The following is a 19,234-nucleotide window of genomic DNA, read 5'->3' as shown; positions in this document are numbered from 1 at the left end:
TAGGCTTGGTGCGAGGAGCAGGAACAGGCCGGGCCGGGCTGGCGACGCGCACCGTAGGCTTGGTGCGAGGGGCAGGAACAGGCCGGGCTGGCGACGCGCACCGTAGGCTTGGTGCGGGGAGCAGGAACAGGCCGGGCTGGGCTGGCGACGCGCACCGTAGGCTTGGTGCGAGGGGCAGGAACAGGCCGGGCCGGGCTGGCGACGCGCACCGTAGGCTTGGTGCGAGTGGCAGGAACAGGCCGGGCCGGGCTGGCGACGCACACCGTAGGCTTGGTGCGAGGAGCAGGAACAGGCCGGGCCGGGCTGGTGACGCACACCGTAGGCTTGGTGCGAGGAGCAGGAACAGGCCGGGCCGGGCTGGCGACGCACACCTTAGGCTTGGTGCGAGGAACAGGAACAGGCCGGGCCGGGCTGGCGACGCGCACCATCCACTTAGTGCGGGGAGAAGGAACGGGCCGGACCGGACTGGTGACGCACACCACTTGCTTGGTGTGAGGAGCGGGACTGGGTTTCGTCATAACCCTCCGCTCCCTCAGCTGCCTACCGAGTTCCTCTCGCCGTGCCTTAATTCTCACCTTCTCCCTTATCGCCTCCAATAGCTCCACCCTCTGCACCACTAACTCCTGCTCCCTCTGCGCCAATAGCCCCCTTAACCTGGTGGCCTCCTCACCTAACCTCCTACTACGCCCTGTAGCTGCCTCCTGATCCCCGTTTAAGGCCAGTGGTGGGATCTTCTGTCACGATCGTCGTAGAGAGTAGACCAATGCGCAGCGTTAGTTGCGAACATACTTAACTTTAATATCTTTAGTGATAATATAACAACAAAACAATAAACAAAACGTGCAGTCCTATGGTTAACACAGAAACAACCAAACGGAAACAAGATCCCACAAACACTAAGGGAAACAGACTGTTTAAATATGGCTCCCAATCAGAGACAACCAGCAACAGCTGACACTCGTTGCCTCTGATTGGGAGCCACTCTGGCCAACATAGAAAAGCAACAACTAGAACTCCCACACAGAACATAAACACATGGAATCTACACACCCTGGCTCAACATATAGAGTCCCCAGAGCCAGGGTGTGACATTGGCGGCCAAATGTGGCGCGCTTAAGCAGCCCTATTGACAAGTAATTTGGGTGAAAACAAATTGGAGTTTCAGGCTGACATTAATAAAACAAAGTCATGGAGAAAGGGAAAGGGTGGGGTGATGGAGAGAGAGGATGGGGTGATGGAGAGAGAGGATGGGGTGATGGAGAGAGAGGATGGGGTCGGGGGGAGAGGATGGGTTGTGGGGAGAGAGGATGGGGTGGGATGGGGAGGAGAGGATGGGGTCGGGGGGAGAGAAGATAGGGTGGGGGAGAGAGGATGGGGGTGGGGGGGAGATCGCACACTGAAACTAATTAGATATGACATCCAAAGCCTGCTATCAATTTATACTCCACACACCACACACAGTCTGACCTAGAGGAAGGGCAAGGTAGGAGGAAGAAAGAAATACACCTTGTTGATGTGGAGTGGGAAGAGAGGGGGCCATTTGCACTTGACTTGATAAGTGATTAGAGTCACGAGCCACAACTACAGAACCACTTTCAACCTTTGAAGAAAGTCTTTGAAGAGTTAACGCTAAGGACCATGGCTGTGGAAATTAACATTGACCATCTATAACTGTATGTTTAAAAGAGATACGTACAGTAGGTCGAGGATGATTTAGACGGAGTAGGCCTTAAAGGAGAATTTTGCTTTTTTTACAACAAAATCTATATTTTTTATTTAAATAGCATGGAAGGGTCCAGACACTTTTCTTTTGTCATTTTACTTGTTTTTGAAAAACGTACCCAAGCAGCGATTCACTTCCTCATCCTCGTGGTGCAGTACAGGGGCCCTGAAATAACATGAACAAAGGCTCCAAAAACACCCAAATACGTCCTTTTAGAAACGGAAACACTCTCAGTATAGTGATGCAGGTCTTTAGATGTTGTACACATGAAATTGTGTCATTCTGAACTTTATCCGCAACGTTTTCATTTTCTTCCATTTTTCCCCACTCCAGATACAAATGAACAACAATTTACAGACGCACACAAACAATGACTACATCTCATCTGCCCAGACCCGCATGCTCACACCCCCATCCCTAGTGCCTGTATTATTGTTTGCCACTTGGCCTGAAATTGTATCAATTTGTTTTTCTCAGTTGCCCATGCTATTTCAATATTTCAATAATAAATCATTCGATTTTTACATTGTGATGGAGGATTGATTGATATCCAAGTTTTTAGTATACGTTTTTTCAAGATTAGTTATATTCCATTTTGTTGTGACTCAAGTGATACCTCTCCGTCCATTCTAGCAGCAGGCTACACGGAGAATGGAACAGCTGGATAAGGGAAACAGCTCGAGTCACACAAAACGGAATATAACATTGCGGATAAAGTTCGGAATGACACAATTTCATGTGTACAACATCTAAAGACCTGCATCACTATACTGAGGGCGTTTCCGTTTCTAAAAGGATGTATTTGGTTGTTTTTGGAGCCTTTGTTCATGCTTTTTCAGAGACCCCATACTGCACAACGAGGATGAGGAAATGAATCGATGGTTGGGGTACATTTTTCAAAAACAAGTGAAATCACATAAAAAATTGAGATTTGGTTGAAAAAAGCAAACTTCTCCTTTAACAACACCTTGCTGAATGCAATTAAGGCTGGCCTGTCATGGGCCTCTCACTCCACCGGGTTACCACCTTAATTTTCTTCCACTCTGCTCACCACTCTCTCTACTCAGCCTAACTAGCTCCACCTGTCCCTGCTCTGCTCTGCTCTAATTACTCTGCCAGCTGCGCTGCATTACCCACTACCTCTCCCAGTATTTAAGGCCCTGTCTTTCAGCTCTCCGGTGTCAGATCGTCTGCAAAGCTCACACCCGGAACCTGTTTGCTCGCGCTTCTGGCTCACCCTGGTTTTGTGACCCCGGACCTGCCTGTTTTTTGGATACTCTTCTGCCTCAGGAGATCCAGACCTGCTTCTGCCATTACGACTCCTGACTACTCTTCAATCCCGGTAACTCTGACCAGCCTTCTGCCTTGCTACTACGTATTTTGGATTTCCCTTGAACTGTACTGCTGCCTGGTTTCATTCCGCCCTGTTGTGTCTGTGTTTCCCTCCCCAGGACTTCTGGACCACCCACCACCGGCTTCATAGGACGCATCGCTGCCACTGGGGGGGGCACAGACCCAGCGCATTGGACGGGATCCCTGTTACCCCTGGAGCCTTCATTCACTCCCTACTTCCCTTTTCCCTTAAGTTTAATAAACTTTCTGGTGTGACGCAATTGTGGTCCTCTGGTCGTCTGTCTGAACCGTGACAGTACGATCTGACCATTATGGACTCAGCGCACACTTTCCCCGACATGGAAACCGATGAGCATGAGCAGCAGTTCCAGCAGCAGCAACAACAACTCGCCATGATCATTCAACTCCTCACCAACCTTACCCCAGCCAGTCTGCCCACCAGCCCAGCCCCCGAGTTACCTGCCCCGGTCATTGCAGCCGCTGCTCCGGAACCCAAGATTGGAAACCCCGAGCGGTTCAACGGCGATTCAACCCAGGTCCGGCCATTCCTGACTAGCTGCCGACTTCAGTTCTCCTTGCAGCCAAGGACCTTCGCCACGGAGGGGGCTAAAGTTGGGTATGCCATCACTCACCTGACGGGCCGAGCTCGACTCTGGGGAACAGCAGAGTTCGAACGTCAAACCCCCGCATGTGCAACCTTCGACCTGTTTGCTGAGGAGATGCTGAAGGTGTTTGACCTGGATTCACCCACCGCAGAGGCGTCTCGTGAACTGTTCAGTATTCGACAAGGCAGACGTACAGTCGCAGACCATTCCATCGACTTCCGAACCCTGGCTAGACGAAGTTCTTGGAACACACCATCGTTGGTGGACGCGTTCTTCCATAGTTTGGCTGACTATATCAAGGACGAGTTGGTCTCCCATGAACTGCCTTCCACTCTTGATGAAGCCATCGCACTGACTGTCAGGATCGACAGAAGGATACAGACCCGTCGTCGTGAGAGGGGGCGCCAAGGTCCACCTACTACCGGCATTCGGAGAGATCCGACTGGGCTCCTGTCATCTACTGCCACTCACCCAGGTCAGCTTGATCAGTCTGAGCCTATGGAGATTGGGCGAGCCTCCCTCACTCCTGCAGAGCGCCAGCGCCGCTTCACCTCAAACCTCTGCCTCTATTGTGGAGGTGATGGACATCGTGTGGTAACCTGCCCTTTAAAGGGCCGAAGCTCACCGGGCATAGGGGGAGTCCGGTTGAGTTCAATGACCATCCAGTCCTCCGACCGCAAACCCCTGCTGCAAGTTCACCTCCGCCTCTCTGACTCAACTCACACCCTGGCTGCTCTGGTGGATTCTGGCGCCGAAGCCAACATAATGGACATCAAGCTGGCACGCCAACTGGGACTGGAGAACCTCCGTTTGACACCTCCTATTCCTGCCCGGGCACTGGACGGACACTTACTCGGATCGGTCACTCATGTCACGGCCCCGGTCTCGATGGGTCTGTCCGGAAACCATCAAGAAACTATCCAGTTTCACCTGCTCCCCTCTCCAGGCCAACCCCTCATCCTGGGTTACCCATGGCTCCGCCGGCACAACCCTCAGCTCGACTGGGTGACCGGGGTGATCAGGGAGTGGGGAGAGGACTGCCACCGAACCTGCCTGCTTGCTGCCGCACTACCCCCTCGGCCAGTACCTACTAACTCCGCTCCTGACCTCTCCAATGTCCCAGAATGCTACCATGGTCTCAGAGAGGTGTTTAACAAAGCAAGAGCCACATCTCTGCCCCCTCACCGACCGTACGACTGTGCCATCGACCTCCTCCCTGGAACAGCTCCTCCAAAGGGTCGTCTTTATTCGTTGTCTGCTCCTGAAAGAAAGTCCATGGAGGACTACATCAATGGCTCTCTGTCCGCAGGATTAATCCGTTCATCTTCATCTCCTGCTGGTGCTGGCTTCTTCTTTGTGGGGAAGAAGGACGGATCTCTTCGCCCCTGCATCGACTACAGGGGACTCAACGACATCACAGTGAAAAACCGTTACCCTCTGCCTCTGCTCACCTCTGCTTTTGAGTTGCTCCAGGGAGCCACTGTTTTTACCAAGTTGGATCTCAGAAACGCTTACCACCTAGTGCGGATCCGGGAGGGAGATGAATGGAAAACCGCATTCAATACACCAACAGGCCACTACGAGTATCTGGTTATGCCTTTTGGCCTCACCAATGCTCCTGCTGTGTTCCAGGCTCTAGTGAATGATGTACTGCGGGACATGTTAAACAAGTTTGTCTTCGTTTACCTGGATGACATCTTAATCTACTCCAGAAACCTGTCGGAACACACCCGCCATGTCCAGCAAGTCCTTCATCGTCTTCTGGAGAATTCCCTCTACGCCAAGGCAGAGAAATGTGAGTTTCACGTCAAGACAGTGGCCTTCCTGGGGTACATAGTGGCAGAGGGAAGTATCCAAATGGATCCTGCCAAAGTATCAGCAGTCACTTCATGGCCAGTTCCGGAGAACAGAAAGAAGCTGCAACAGTTTCTGGGGTTTGCTAACTTCTATAGGAAGTTTATCCGGAACTACAGTACCGTTGCTGCCCCTCTCACTGCTCTAACCAGCACCAAGCAACCCTTCACCTGGACCCCAGCAGCCGACAAAGCCTTCAGTACCCTCAAGGTGAGGTTCACCTCCGCTCCCATCCTCCAGATGCCTGATGTGGACCGGCAATTCATTGTGGAGGTGGACGCCTCGGATGTGGGAGTTGGTGCTGTGATTTCTCAGTGGGCTGCGGAGGATAGGAAGCTCCATCCCTGTGCCTTTTTCTCACGTCGGTTGTCCCCCTCTGAGTGCAATTACGACATAGGGAACCGTGAGCTGCTGGCTGTGAAGCTTGCCTTGGAGGAGTGGCGTCACTGGCTGGAGGGGTCCACCATTCCATTTCTCGTTTGGACCGATCATAAGAACTTGGAGTACATCCGCACGGCCAAACGGTTGAACTCCAGGCAGTCCCGCTGGGCCCTGTTCTTCACCAGGTTTAATTTCACTCTGTCATACCGGCCTGGATCACGCAACACCAAGCCAGACGCCCTCTCCCGTCAATTCCAGAAGGATGACACCCCCTCCAAGGACCCTGTGTCGATTCTGCCAAGTCCCTGCATCGTTGCAGCTCTGACCTGGGCTGTTGAGGAACAGGTGCTGGAGGCTCTCCGTAACCAGCCAGGTCCCAGCACTTGCCCAGCTGACCGCCTTTTTGTCCCCGAAGACCTGAGGTCCCAGGTCGTTCAGTGGGGACATGACTCCCGCCTAGCTTGTCACCCTGGCTCCACCCGCACTTACAACCTGCTCGCCCAGAGGTTCTGGTGGCCCTCTCTGAGGAAGGATGTACGGGAATTCGTCCAAGCCTGCCCCATCTGCAACCAACACAAGTCGTCCTGCCAGCCCCCAGCCGGATTGCTGCAGCCCCTGCCTGTGCCCAGACGTCCCTGGTCTCACATCGCCCTTGACTTTGTCACGGGGCTGCCCCCTTCAAGTGGCATGACCGTCATTCTCACCATCGTTGACCGTTTCAGCAAGATGGCACACTTCATTCCCCTCCCCAAGCTCCCAACCGCCAAGGAGACCGCCCAGGTGGTCCTGGAACACGTCTTCCGGATCCACGGGCTGCCAAAGGATGTAGTTTCTGACCGTGGTCCACAATTCTCCTCCGCTTTTTGGAAGGAGTTCTGTCACCTGCTGGGAGCCACAGTCAGTCTGACTTCCGGATTCCATCCCCAATCCAATGGGCAGTCAGAGCGGGCTAATCAGGAGCTCGAGAAGGCACTGCGATGCATGACTTCACGCAACCCCCACTCCTGGTCGCAGCAATTGACATGGGTGGAGTACGCACACAATTCTCTGACCTGCTCTGCCATCGGTATGTCCCCTTTCCAATGTGTTTATGGATACCAGCCTCCTCTATTTGCCAGCCAGGAAGAGGAGGTTACTTGCCCATCTGCACTTGCTTTTGCCCGTCGATGTCGCCGCACCTGGTCACAAGCCCGAGCCACACTCCTCAGATCCGTTGCCAGCTACACTACCGGGGCCAACCGTCGGAGAATTCCTGCTCCCACCTACCATGTTGGTCAAAGGGTGTGGTTGTCATCGAAGAACCTGCCACTCAGGGTGGAGTCGCAGAAGCTGGCACCTCGGTTCATTGGCCCATTCCCTATCATAAGAGTGATTAGCCCAACTGCTGTCCGGCTCCAACTGCCTAATTCCCTGAGGGTGCACCCCACTTTCCATGTGTCTAAGATTAAGCCCATCCATGAGAGTCCGCTGGTCCCTGCTGCGCCTGGTCCTCCTCCTCCACGGCTCGTCGATGGTGGTCTGGTTTACACCGTCCGCCGCCTGCTTCGGTCCAGACGGAGGGGTAGGGGTCTCCAGTACCTCATTGACTGGGAGGGCTATGGACCTGAGGAAAGGACCTGGGTGCCAGCTAGTCGGATTGTGGATAGGACTCTCATCACCGCTTTCCACCAACGGCATCCTGATCAACCTGCAATCCGTAGGGGCCGCCCCAGAGGGGTCCCTAACCGTCCGGCCCGCTCGGCTTCCTGTCCTGTGCCTGATCCTGTCTCGGGACCTGTCCCATCTCCCGACCACGGCCCTCCGGCTTCCTCCGAGGATGAGGACGTTCACTCGGACCGTTCGGAGGAGTTCTAGCCCTCCTCCGGCTCCCCTCCTCCCGCCCGGCGTGGTGTTGCTCTTGGGACTTCTGGGGCCGTCCCTTGGGGGGGGGGTTCTGTCATGGGCCTCTCACTCCACCGGGTTACCACCTTAATTTTCTTCCACTCTGCTCACCACTCTCTCTACTCAGCCTAACTAGCTCCACCTGTCCCTGCTCTGCTCTGCTCTAATTACTCTGCCAGCTGCGCTGCATTACCCACTACCTCTCCCAGTATTTAAGGCCCTGTCTTTCAGCTCTCCGGTGTCAGATCGTCTGCAAAGCTCACACCCGGAACCTGTTTGCTCGCGCTTCTGGCTCACCCTGGTTTTGTGACCCCGGACCTGCCTGTTTTTTGGATACTCTTCTGCCTCAGGAGATCCAGACCTGCTTCTGCCATTACGACTCCTGACTACTCTTCAATCCCGGTAACTCTGACCAGCCTTCTGCCTTGCTACTACGTATTTTGGATTTCCCTTGAACTGTACTGCTGCCTGGTTTCATTCCGCCCTGTTGTGTCTGTGTTTCCCTCCCCAGGACTTCTGGACCACCCACCACCGGCTTCATAGGACGCATCGCTGCCACTGGGGGGGGCACAGACCCAGCGCATTGGACGGGATCCCTGTTACCCCTGGAGCCTTCATTCACTCCCTACTTCCCTTTTCCCTTAAGTTTAATAAACTTTCTGGTGTGACGCAATTGTGGTCCTCTGGTCGTCTGTCTGAACCGTGACATGGCCATTACATACTGAAGAGGACTGAGTTCTATTGAACCCTGGCCGGTTTTATGAGGCCCCAGCGTCACCAATGCTCTCACATTTCAACAGGACATCACAGGGAAGTGCTTTGGGGGAAAGTAAATGAAGAGGCTTCCTGCGATTGGTCACAGGCAGATATCACTGTGGCAACAGCTTAACAATGAATTTAGACTTTCGGCCATTTACTCTACCTATTAATGGGAAGGCGATGTCCCCAGGGGAATGCAATAAGACCCTCTCATCACTGAAACCCCTCCTCCTTAACCCCCACCTCTCCTCCCTGTAAAGAGGGTAGTAATACAGCAATATACCTCTACCGATTGAGGAATGTGGATGGTATTTCACTGTGCCTGTCTCACTATATGGAGTAATAAACACTAACATTCAGTAGTAAATCCTAACATTCGAATGCCCATTTTCCGCGTATAAACCCGTTTTTTGGAGAAAAGATTAGACCTTGACCTTTTAAAACATGTTCTATATGTTCTGTGAAGTGTATTTCAATGAGGGCTGTTGTTGCCTCCTCTGCTCCTTGATAAGAGGATAAAGATGAAGAATGACCTTGACCAGTACCCCCTCCCCACTCTGTTCTCTCTCTCTGGCTTAATGACAGGGTGATGAAGTGACGACGCAGGAGCTCTTTGTGAGCTTTTTGCCCTGCACAGCCCTGGCTGCAGAACACTGTGTGACTGCAGACTGCTGCGTGATAGTGTCACTGCACACTGCATACCTCCAGCTTGGTAGAGGAGAAGGAGGAGGAGGAAGACGAGGAGGGACGGGGCCGATACGGGAGCGGGACAGATGGCTTCAGAGGAATGGGCGGGGGTACAGTATGCCGTCAATTCATTTGCAGTGGAACCCAAATCCCAACTGGTGCCTCCATAACATTTCAAAGACGATGGAACAGATTGAACCCTGGGCCTGTATGGAAATCATGAAATTAGGGTTTAATTGGGAGTACAAATCCATTGCAGCATAAAGACTGCTTCCTATTTTTTACTGCCACTACATTGTATTTGTCCTGTACGCATCATGGTCAACCCTCACCTTACTTAACTCATTTAATCCTATAGGGCTGAGATAGCATAATAGTAATGAGTGATTAACCGAAATGTCAGTTGAATTTTTTTTGGTTATTAAACAACTAATTGACTGATGTCGGTTCATTGACTTCCATTCGATTTAGTTAGGGTTTTTCTGAGCTCAACACACCGTTTCGCTAGAGAGAAATCAAATCGTTCACGAGAGAAATTAAGTCAAGAACTATGTGGGACGCAGGGCTGATTGGAAGTTGTAGTTTTTATTAGGCAAATATTTAACCTAGTTCAGTGCAGAGACACGGTAATTAACTATAATGACCATGAAACAAAGTGTTTTATCTCTGTCCCTAAACATAAATACAGTTGATATACACTCTGTCCCTAAACATAAATACAGTTGATATACACTGTAGTTGATACACTGTAGTTGATACACACTCTAGTGTCAGCATGTAAGTGACAGCGTCTTAGGGACAGAGACACTGACCGGGACACTGACAGGGACAAAGACACTGACAGGGACAGAGACGGACAGGGACAGGGACAGAGACAGGGACAGGGAGGGGGACAGGGACAGAGACAGGAACAGGGAGGGGGACAGGGACAGAGACACTGACAGAGACATTGACAGGGACAGAGACGGACGGGGACAGAGACGGACGGGGACAGGGAGGGGGACAGGGACAGAGTCAGGGACAGGGAGGGGGACGGGGACAGAGACAGGGACAGGGAGAGACAGGGAGGGGGACAGGGACAGAGACAGGGACATGGAGGGGGACAGGGACAGAGACAGAGACAGAGACAGGGACAGAGACAGGGAAGGGACAGGGACAGAGTCAGGGACAGAGAGGGGGACGGGGACAGAGACAGGGACAGGGAAGGGGGACAGAGACAGGGACGGGGACAGGGAGGGGGACAGAGACAGGGACAGAGAGAGACAGGGAGGGGGACAGGGACAGAGACAGGGACATGGAGGGGGACAGGGACAGAGACAGGGACAGGGACAGAGACAGGGAGGGGACAGGGACAGAGACAGAGACAGGGAGGGGGACAGGGACAGAGACAGGGACATGGAGGGGGACAGGGACAGAGACAGGAACAGGGAGGGGGACAGAGACAGGGACAGGGAGGGGGACAGAGACAGGGACAGAGAGAGACAGGGAGGGGGACAGGGACAGAGACAGGGACATGGAGGGGGACAGTGACAGAGACAGAGACAGGGACAGAGACAGGGAGGGGGACAGGGACAGAGACAGAGACAGGGAGGGGGACAGGGACAGAGACAGGGACAGGGAGGGTGACAGGGACAGGGACAGAGACAGGGAGGGGGACAGAGACAGGGACAGGGAGGGGGACAGGGACAGAGACAGAGACAGGGAGGGGGACAGAGACAGGGACAGGGAGGGGGACAGGGACAGAGACAGAGACAGGGAGGGGGACAGAGACAGAGACAGGGACAGAGACAGGGAGAGGGACAGGGAGGGGAACAGGGACAGAGACAGGGACAGGGAGGGGGACAGGGACAGAGACAGGGACAGGGAGGGGGACAGGGACAGAGACAGGGACAGGGAGGGGGACAGAGACAGAGACAGGGACAGGGAGGGGGACAGGGACAGGGACAGAGACAGGGAGGGGGACAGAGACAGAGACAGGGACAGGGAGGGTGACAGGGACAGGGACAGAGACAGGGAGGGGGACAGAGACAGGGACAGGGAGGGGGACAGGGACAGAGACAGAGACAGGGAGGGGGACAGAGACAGGGACAGGGAGGGGGACAGGGACAGAGACAGAGACAGGGAGGGGGACAGAGACAGAGACAGGGACAGAGACAGGGAGAGGGACAGGGAGGGGGACAGGGACAGAGACAGGGACAGGGAGGGGGACAGGGACAGAGACAGGGACAGGGAGGGGGACAGGGACAGAGACAGGGACAGGGACAGGGAGGGGGACAGAGACAGAGACAGGGACAGGGACAGGGACAGGGAGGGGGACAGGGACAGAGACAGGGACAGGGAGGGGGACGAGAATGAGGACAAAGACACTGACAGGGACAGGAGAGGTAACAGTGACCAGAGCTGCTGCGTGTCTCTCTCAAGTCCCTCTGCGGCTGTTTCAGCATCATCACTCTACAGGGCTTAAGCTGCCATCAGCGGCAGCCATTTTACATTCTGCCGGCGTGTCCTAATGAGAGGAGTGGAGCTGACTGTCTGACACTGTCGAACCGCATCAATCCAAACTTTGTCTCTTAATCTTCTGCTGCCAGGCGCACGCTAGCCTGCCTCCCTCCTCCTGCCGACGGTCAGATGGGAGCCCTCGGGGAGGGGGGAGGGATGGTTGACGGGTGGGTACACACACTTACTCGATCACACATACACGTAGACACACACAGTGAGAGTTTAAATTCTCACCGTTTTTGTGTGTGTTGTACTCAACATTTTACAGGGTGTCAGTCAGATGAGCTAGCTAGCCCAGGGGGAGTCCATGGACTGGGTCCTGTCTGAGAACCTTTGGACTGCTAGTCTCAGATCACTCATGCCAATTACACACACAGCACACACACAGATGTAGCATGCCTGTCATATTACCACCCATTAACCTCTCCATATCTGGGGAATCTGGGGAATGTGATCAATGACGGAAATGTGGTCACATAGACTCAGTGCTGTCCAGAAGTTGAGTGATGGCTCATTTAAATGTTCAAGCCCAGTGTGAAATATCCCTGTACCATCCCCCATACTGATTACCTACCTGGGAAAGGTATCTTATAAATAATGAGAGAGCAGGGTATTGAGAGAATGCATGATTAGCAACTGCCACTGTCATCCTCAAAGAGACTGTGTAGTACTGTAACACTATTAACCTTGCCACGGGTTTGCCTACAGGTGAGTCAGAGGCAGTGAATGTTTCAGTCCCTGTGCTCCGTTGCTGCTGAGCCAAGAGGTGTACAGGGACTGTAACTAACATGACGTGTGAGAAACAAGGCACTGGACCCATGCTACAGTGTGTCTGGTGTGTGTGTGTATGGGGGACGACGACTGCTGCACTCTGCCCCATCTGCTATGCAGCACACACTGCAGTGTGATGGTGGCTTCGGCTCCCCAGGCCAGTGATGGATGACAAGGCAGGGCTCAGACAGCTCTATATATATATATATATATATATATATATATATATATATATATATATATAGAGAGAGAGAGAGAGAGAGAGAGAGAGAGAGAGAGAGAGAGAGAGAGAGAGAGAGAGAGAGAGAGAGAGAGAGAGAGAGAGAGAGAGAGAGAGACCCCCTCTTACCAGCTCCCACCTCCTCCTCCCCTCCTCTCATCTAAAATCTAGTATCAGTTTTTTTGGTGAGGGAGAGGACCGCACTAACTGTAAGGAGCCAATCGATTGGTCAAATGTCTAAACCAAAACCACAGAAGTTTGTAGTCAGCAACAGGGGGTTACTGTGTTTTATTATGCACTATTAAGCTTATGGCTTAAGAGTGAGAGCTAAGGGAATAGGGGTTTAAGATAAATCTTTATTCTAAAGAAAATATTGATGCAATCAGACAGTAACTAAGACTCCCATAGAAATCATCTTGACTAGGCATTACGTTGATAAATGGGCTCGCCAAGATAAACCGATTTAAAAACGTTTTTTAAACATTAAAAACACACATTGGGGTAAATCTGGGACATGAGACAATTATATGGAAATAATACAGGTTTGCCAGCTTCTGCGGATTGATAACTGACTGTTTACACACTGTCCCAAGGATCTAGACAAGTACACTCCTGACACTGTAGCGAGAGTCAACACCAGCCAGCCAGCCCCGTCCATGGTGTTTGCTCACTCACTGTGATCCTCAGCGAGAAACCCTTGTGATTCCTGGGTAAATACGGCAGATTGAGAGCCTGGTCCGGGCTGAGGCTGGGCCAACATGCTGTCAACATGGAGCTATGCAAACACGCAACAAGACAGAGAGTAGGGCTCCGCGTGTCAGGTCTACAGTATGATTGCATGTCTGCATCCTGACTGGGACCTTTCCTAGTGCTACCCCACCTAAACACTGAACTCCAGGTGACTGAAACCTAACCAGACAGATCACCCTCTACTAGGACACCCCTGAGTGGACACTGTCAGTGTTGTACTGTAGGGGCGGAGAAAGGGTAAGAGGTGTGTATGGACTGGAGAAACTCATGTCATGTCACAGCCGATTTCATGCCATTGAGAGTGTGTTAACCAGACAGGTGGCAAGACTTCCCCCGATTAGACAGCAGTGAGATAGGAGACAGCAGACAGGAGTCACCTGCTCTAGCCACCTGTGTCCTGACTCCTGAATGGGTGTAATGGTACATAAAGATATCATCATGTGGTCTGTCTGTCACTCAGACAGAACACATTTTCTACTTAAAATGTTCCCAAATATCAGATATTTCTCTATATGCAGTATTCCGGGCATGGATTAAACATCAATTTGAAACTCTCTACAGCCCAGCATGAGATAAGCTGTATTCCATCTACAGTCCGTTACGATGCTGCTTTTGAGGAAGCAGTGCAGACCGAATGAATACTGAGTATTAGGACAGTAGGCTGATAAAGGTGATTGATGATGAACAGCTGAAGGGTAAGGCAGATCACACAGACTCCTTAACATCCTTAAAACGTAAGCAATATAGACTTAAGTAAATGGTATTTGTGTTCCACTGTGAGTCCTGGTCATAAATCAACCATTGACACGTTTTCCAGACAGTGGCTCCTCTAGAATATTCAACCAGTGCTGGCTTCCTACCTATCAATGGAGAAAGAAAAAGGGAGAGCAATTTAAAAACAATTGAAGACAGGTAGCTGGAGAGGAGGGGTCATTTAGTTGGAGCCTATTATCTCTACTATCGATGTCTGTCTCTTCCCTTCCCAACGCTAGCCAATAAGACACTGAGAGCTTTTCACCACGCAGTGCTTGGCCACTGTCCCTAAAACACTTCTTCCAGTGTGACTTTAATCTCTCCCACAGACTTCCATTAAAACCACAGACTACTAAGGAGGCTCACATTGACACATACTGCATGTCATGAAAAATGTATCACTCTAGTAATTAATATCCACTTTAGGAATTAAACTGTCTGTATTAAAAACTGAACTATCATAGGTTCTAATGCCCTGATAACCTATGGCCAGAATAACAAGAGTGTAGCATTTAGAGAATAAGGGACCTTCTAGCCTTCAGCACCCTCTTGTTAGACTAGTTTTCCTTTTATTACTTTACAGTATTTAACAAATTACAATCCAACTGTGCAACAACTGTTACTACTGCTTTCTCTTTAATGACTTCCTCTGCTATGTCGGTTTGGGCACCTCTCCCTAATACAATCCCTAGAATAAGCCTCTCTAGCCTGGCATTGCCAGGTTGATCACATCCTCTTTTCCCCCAGGGTGTGGAGGAGAGAGAAATAAGGAGAGGGGAGGGAGGACAGAAGGTGTCCACTGATAAAGAGCAGGTGGTACCCTCCTTTGTGACTCAGGGCTGCAGCAGTTCCAGTAGCAGAGAGCCCTGCCTCATGCTTCCCTGTGCTACCTACCTGGCACCCAGAATCATGCCCTGCCTCATGCTTCCCTGTGCTACCTACCTGGCACCCAGAATCATGCCCTGCCTCATGCTTCCCTGTGCTACCTACCTGGCACCCAGAATCATGCCCTGCCTCATGCTTCCCTGTGCTACCTACCTGGCACCCAGAATCATGCCCTGCCTCATGCTTCCCTGTGCTACCTACCTGGCACCCAGAATCATGCCCTGCCTCATGCTTCCCTGTGCTACCTACCTGGCACCCAGAATCATGCCCTGCCTCATGCTTCCCTGTGCTACCTACCTGGCACCCAGAATCATCCCCTGCCTCATGCTTCCCTGTGCTACCTACCTGGCACCCAGAATCATGCCCTGCCTGCTGCTCTCTATCAAAGCTGGTTAAGACAGCAGATACATGATCAATGGGCTGCTCTCCCACATCAAAACCACCATGATCAAAGACTACAGCACAAAATTAATTTCAGTGATGAAGATTGTGATGTGGATGAACACACAGTGGAATCAGTGAACAGCAAAGGGTACTGTATGGTCAGCTCAGTGGAATAGACATTGTCAATCAGCATGGATCAGGGGATCAGTTTGAGCCAGCCAGTTGAAGAATCACTAATGCAGATCACATAATGAGTAGTGGCAAATACAGACAACTCTTCTGTAGGCCTACTGCATGTGTCTGTGGATGAGTCATTATATTGTTAACTGAGCCAGCCAAGCTATTGGGAATGGTCTACTTTCTAACTAACCACGTGTCACTGGCCCTGTGCTGGGGGAGTACTGATGAGGCCAACCAGGTCAGTGAAAAATCCTAATTTGATCCAATTAAAGCAGTGCAGTCAAATTCAGTAACACCCCATACCCTCTTCCTTCCCCTCTTCCCCTCTCCATCCAAACATGGTCTAAATCATGAAGAAATTAAATAAACTGTGAATAAATTAACCCAAGCAAAGTTTTAATTTCCAATTACAGCTCTACCCCCAAACACACACCCACATACAGTGCCTTCAGAAAGTATTCACAGCCCTTGACTTTTTCCATATTTTGTTGCGTTACAAAGTGGGATTAAAATTGATTTAATTGTATTTATTTTCAACGATCTACACAAAATACTCTGTAATGTCAAAGCGGAAGAAAAATTATAACATTTGTAAAACATTAATGAAAAATAAAACACTAATATATCTTCATTAGATAAGAATTCAACTCACTGAGTCAATACGTTAGTCACCTTTGGCAGCGAATACAGCTGTGAGTCTTTCTGGGTAAGTCTCTAAGAGCTTTCCACACCTGGATTGTACAACATTTGCCCATTATTCTTTCCAAAATGTCAAATTGGTTGTTAATCATTGCTAGACAACCATTTTCCGGTTTGGCCATAGATTGTCAAGCAGACTTAAGTCAAAACTGTAACTCGGCCACTCAGAAACATTCACTGTCTTCTTGGTAAGCAACTCCAGTGTAGATTTGGCCTTGTGTTTTAGGTTATTGTCCTGCTGAAAGGTGAATTCATCTCCCAGTGTCTGGTGGAAAGCAGGTTTTACTCTAGGACTTTACAAGCATACATAACATGATGCAGCCACCACTATGCTTGAAAATATGGAGAGTGGTACTCAGTAATGTGTTGTATTGGATTTACCCCAAACATAACACGTAATTTCTTTGCAGTATTACTTTAGTGCCTTGTTTTGCATGTTCTGGAATATTTTTATTCTGTACATGCTTCCTTCTTTTCACTCTGTCAATAAGGTTAGTATTGTGGAGATACTACAATGTTGTTGATCCATCCTCAGTTTTCTCCTATCACAGCCATTAAACTGTTACCATTGGCCTCATGGTGAAATCCCTGAGCGTTTTTGTCCCCTCTCCGGCAACGAGTTAAGAAGGACATCTGTATCTTTGTAGTGACAGGGTGTATTGATACACCATCCAAAGTATAATTAATAACTTCACTATGCTCAAAGGTATAATCAATGTCTGCTATCTACCAATAGGTGCCCTTCTTTGCAAGGCATTGGAAAACCTCCATGGTCTTTGTGGTTGAATCTGTGTTTGAAATTCACTGCTCGACTGAGGGACCTTACAGACAATTGTGTGTGGGGTACAGAGATGAGGTTGTCATTCAAAAAATAATATTAAACACTATTTTTGCTACTTATTATGTGACTTTTTAAGCAACATTTTTCTCCTGAACTTATTTAGGCTTGCCATAACAAAGGGGTTGAATACTGACTCAAGACATTTCAGCTTTTCATTTATTAATTCATTTGTAAAAATGTCAATAAACATAATTCCATTCTTACATTATGGGGTATTGTGTGCTGGCCAGTGACAAAAAATCTAAATTTAAATTTAGGCTGTAACACAACAAAATGTGGAAAAAGTCTAGGGGTGTGAATACTTTCTGAAGGCACTGTACATAAAAGGCCAGAGGGTGAATTAAATTACGCTGTCGCAGCCCTGTCAAGATTGAAATTCAGCAGGAAGGTTTATTATGACCATAAAAAGAGGGATCTGTTATGTCACTGACAAAAAACTATTGAGGATCTTCACGTGAGACAGGGAGTGAAAAAAACCATTAAGTGATGCCAGGAGCCTGGAGAGCACACACACCGTCCAATGACGCCGTCTTCCCAAACGCCACATAAAGCCACATGACAGGAAATAGATGACAGCGATAAAAATGACAACAGTTACAGCAAAAACACTTTTAACCAGTGATTCATGCATTCTAAACAGTGATCTGAATATGAAAAAGTAAACGGATTAACTTCTTAATAGCATTGTAAGGGATAGTTTGACAGTTGAATTTTGTCAAAACCAGGCCTTTCAAATTGGAAATGATTCAAACCCTCATCATCAAAGGGTTTCTAACGGAACATTATTGGTCTTTTGAAACAGGAGGTGAAATGTAAGTACAAATTAATGTTTATTGAGAACAGAACTTCACCATCAAAGAGCTCATTTCAAAGATATGTTATTTAATTAAGGTTCAAAAGGTCCAGACAAACAAAACGCTTTTATTTCCTTTGTGAAACAGAAACATAGGAATCGTACAACTGAAAACATTTAGACTGAGCATTGATTTAATTCACATACAGGCAAAATCATTGAAAACCATTATGAAAACCATTGTTAAAAAATAGCAATTGTTGAACTTGTGCAACACAGTGAATTAAAGGTACTAAATGTAACAACTCAACAATGAACTGTCTCTTGTTGTCAAATTGACTTGTCCGTTGTTGAATTGACAATAAGAGATTTGCTAGCCTCAGTCAATTAGACATAGTGCTGAGCGATTAACCGAAATGTCGGTTATCTTTCAGTTTTTAAACAACTTATTAACCAACCTTTGTTCAATTATTTTAATTTCATTTCGTTCAGTTTTTTTCTGTGAGCTCAATGTGCATTTTCTTACTGCAATTTCTCTAGAGATAAATCAGATCAAGCCCAAACTGTGCGATGTAGTAAGGAGTTGTAGTCTCCAACAGGCTAATATTCTACATAGTTAATTACCACGTTTTCTGCGCTAAACTACAATGACCATAATTCATTGTGCGCCTACTTGTCCGGAGACTGAGAGAATAAATTAAAATGTGCGATGAGAGGGATAGCGAGCAGTTGCTTCGCGAGGCACCTCTACCTGAAAATACATAATCTAAGTGATTGATAGTTGGTATTCAGAAGTCATAAAAGTATGCCTTATTTACTTTGAAGAACTACTAAAATAGTGATTTTGTCAGACAGCATAAGCAGCAGCTCTATATAGATGATATGACTTGGAATGAAACAATAAAGTAATCAAATAAAACTAATGTAATATACATGACTGAAATGTTATTAAAGTAAAGGAATGTGAATAAATGGTTGTAAATGGTTAATAAGTGATAAGCAGTAATGGTCAGTCACTACCATCATGGGACTTTTATTGTTTTATTCTGTGTTGTTACAGCATTCAACCCACCTAATGCATAGTGCATTTAATGTTTTTTTTTAAGTATCGAAACCGAACCAACCTCAAAAAGCCGAAAAAATCGCTCAGAACTAATTTGACAACAGCAGGTCCGTCTTTTGTTGGCCAATAAGAAGGCTGCACCATTAGAATGCA

This window comes from Coregonus lavaretus (genome assembly GCF_964263955.1).
Source record: "Coregonus lavaretus genome assembly, chromosome: 2".
Classification (NCBI taxonomy): Eukaryota; Metazoa; Chordata; class Actinopteri; order Salmoniformes; family Salmonidae; genus Coregonus; species Coregonus lavaretus.
Note: the sequence above shows the minus strand (reverse complement) of the source record.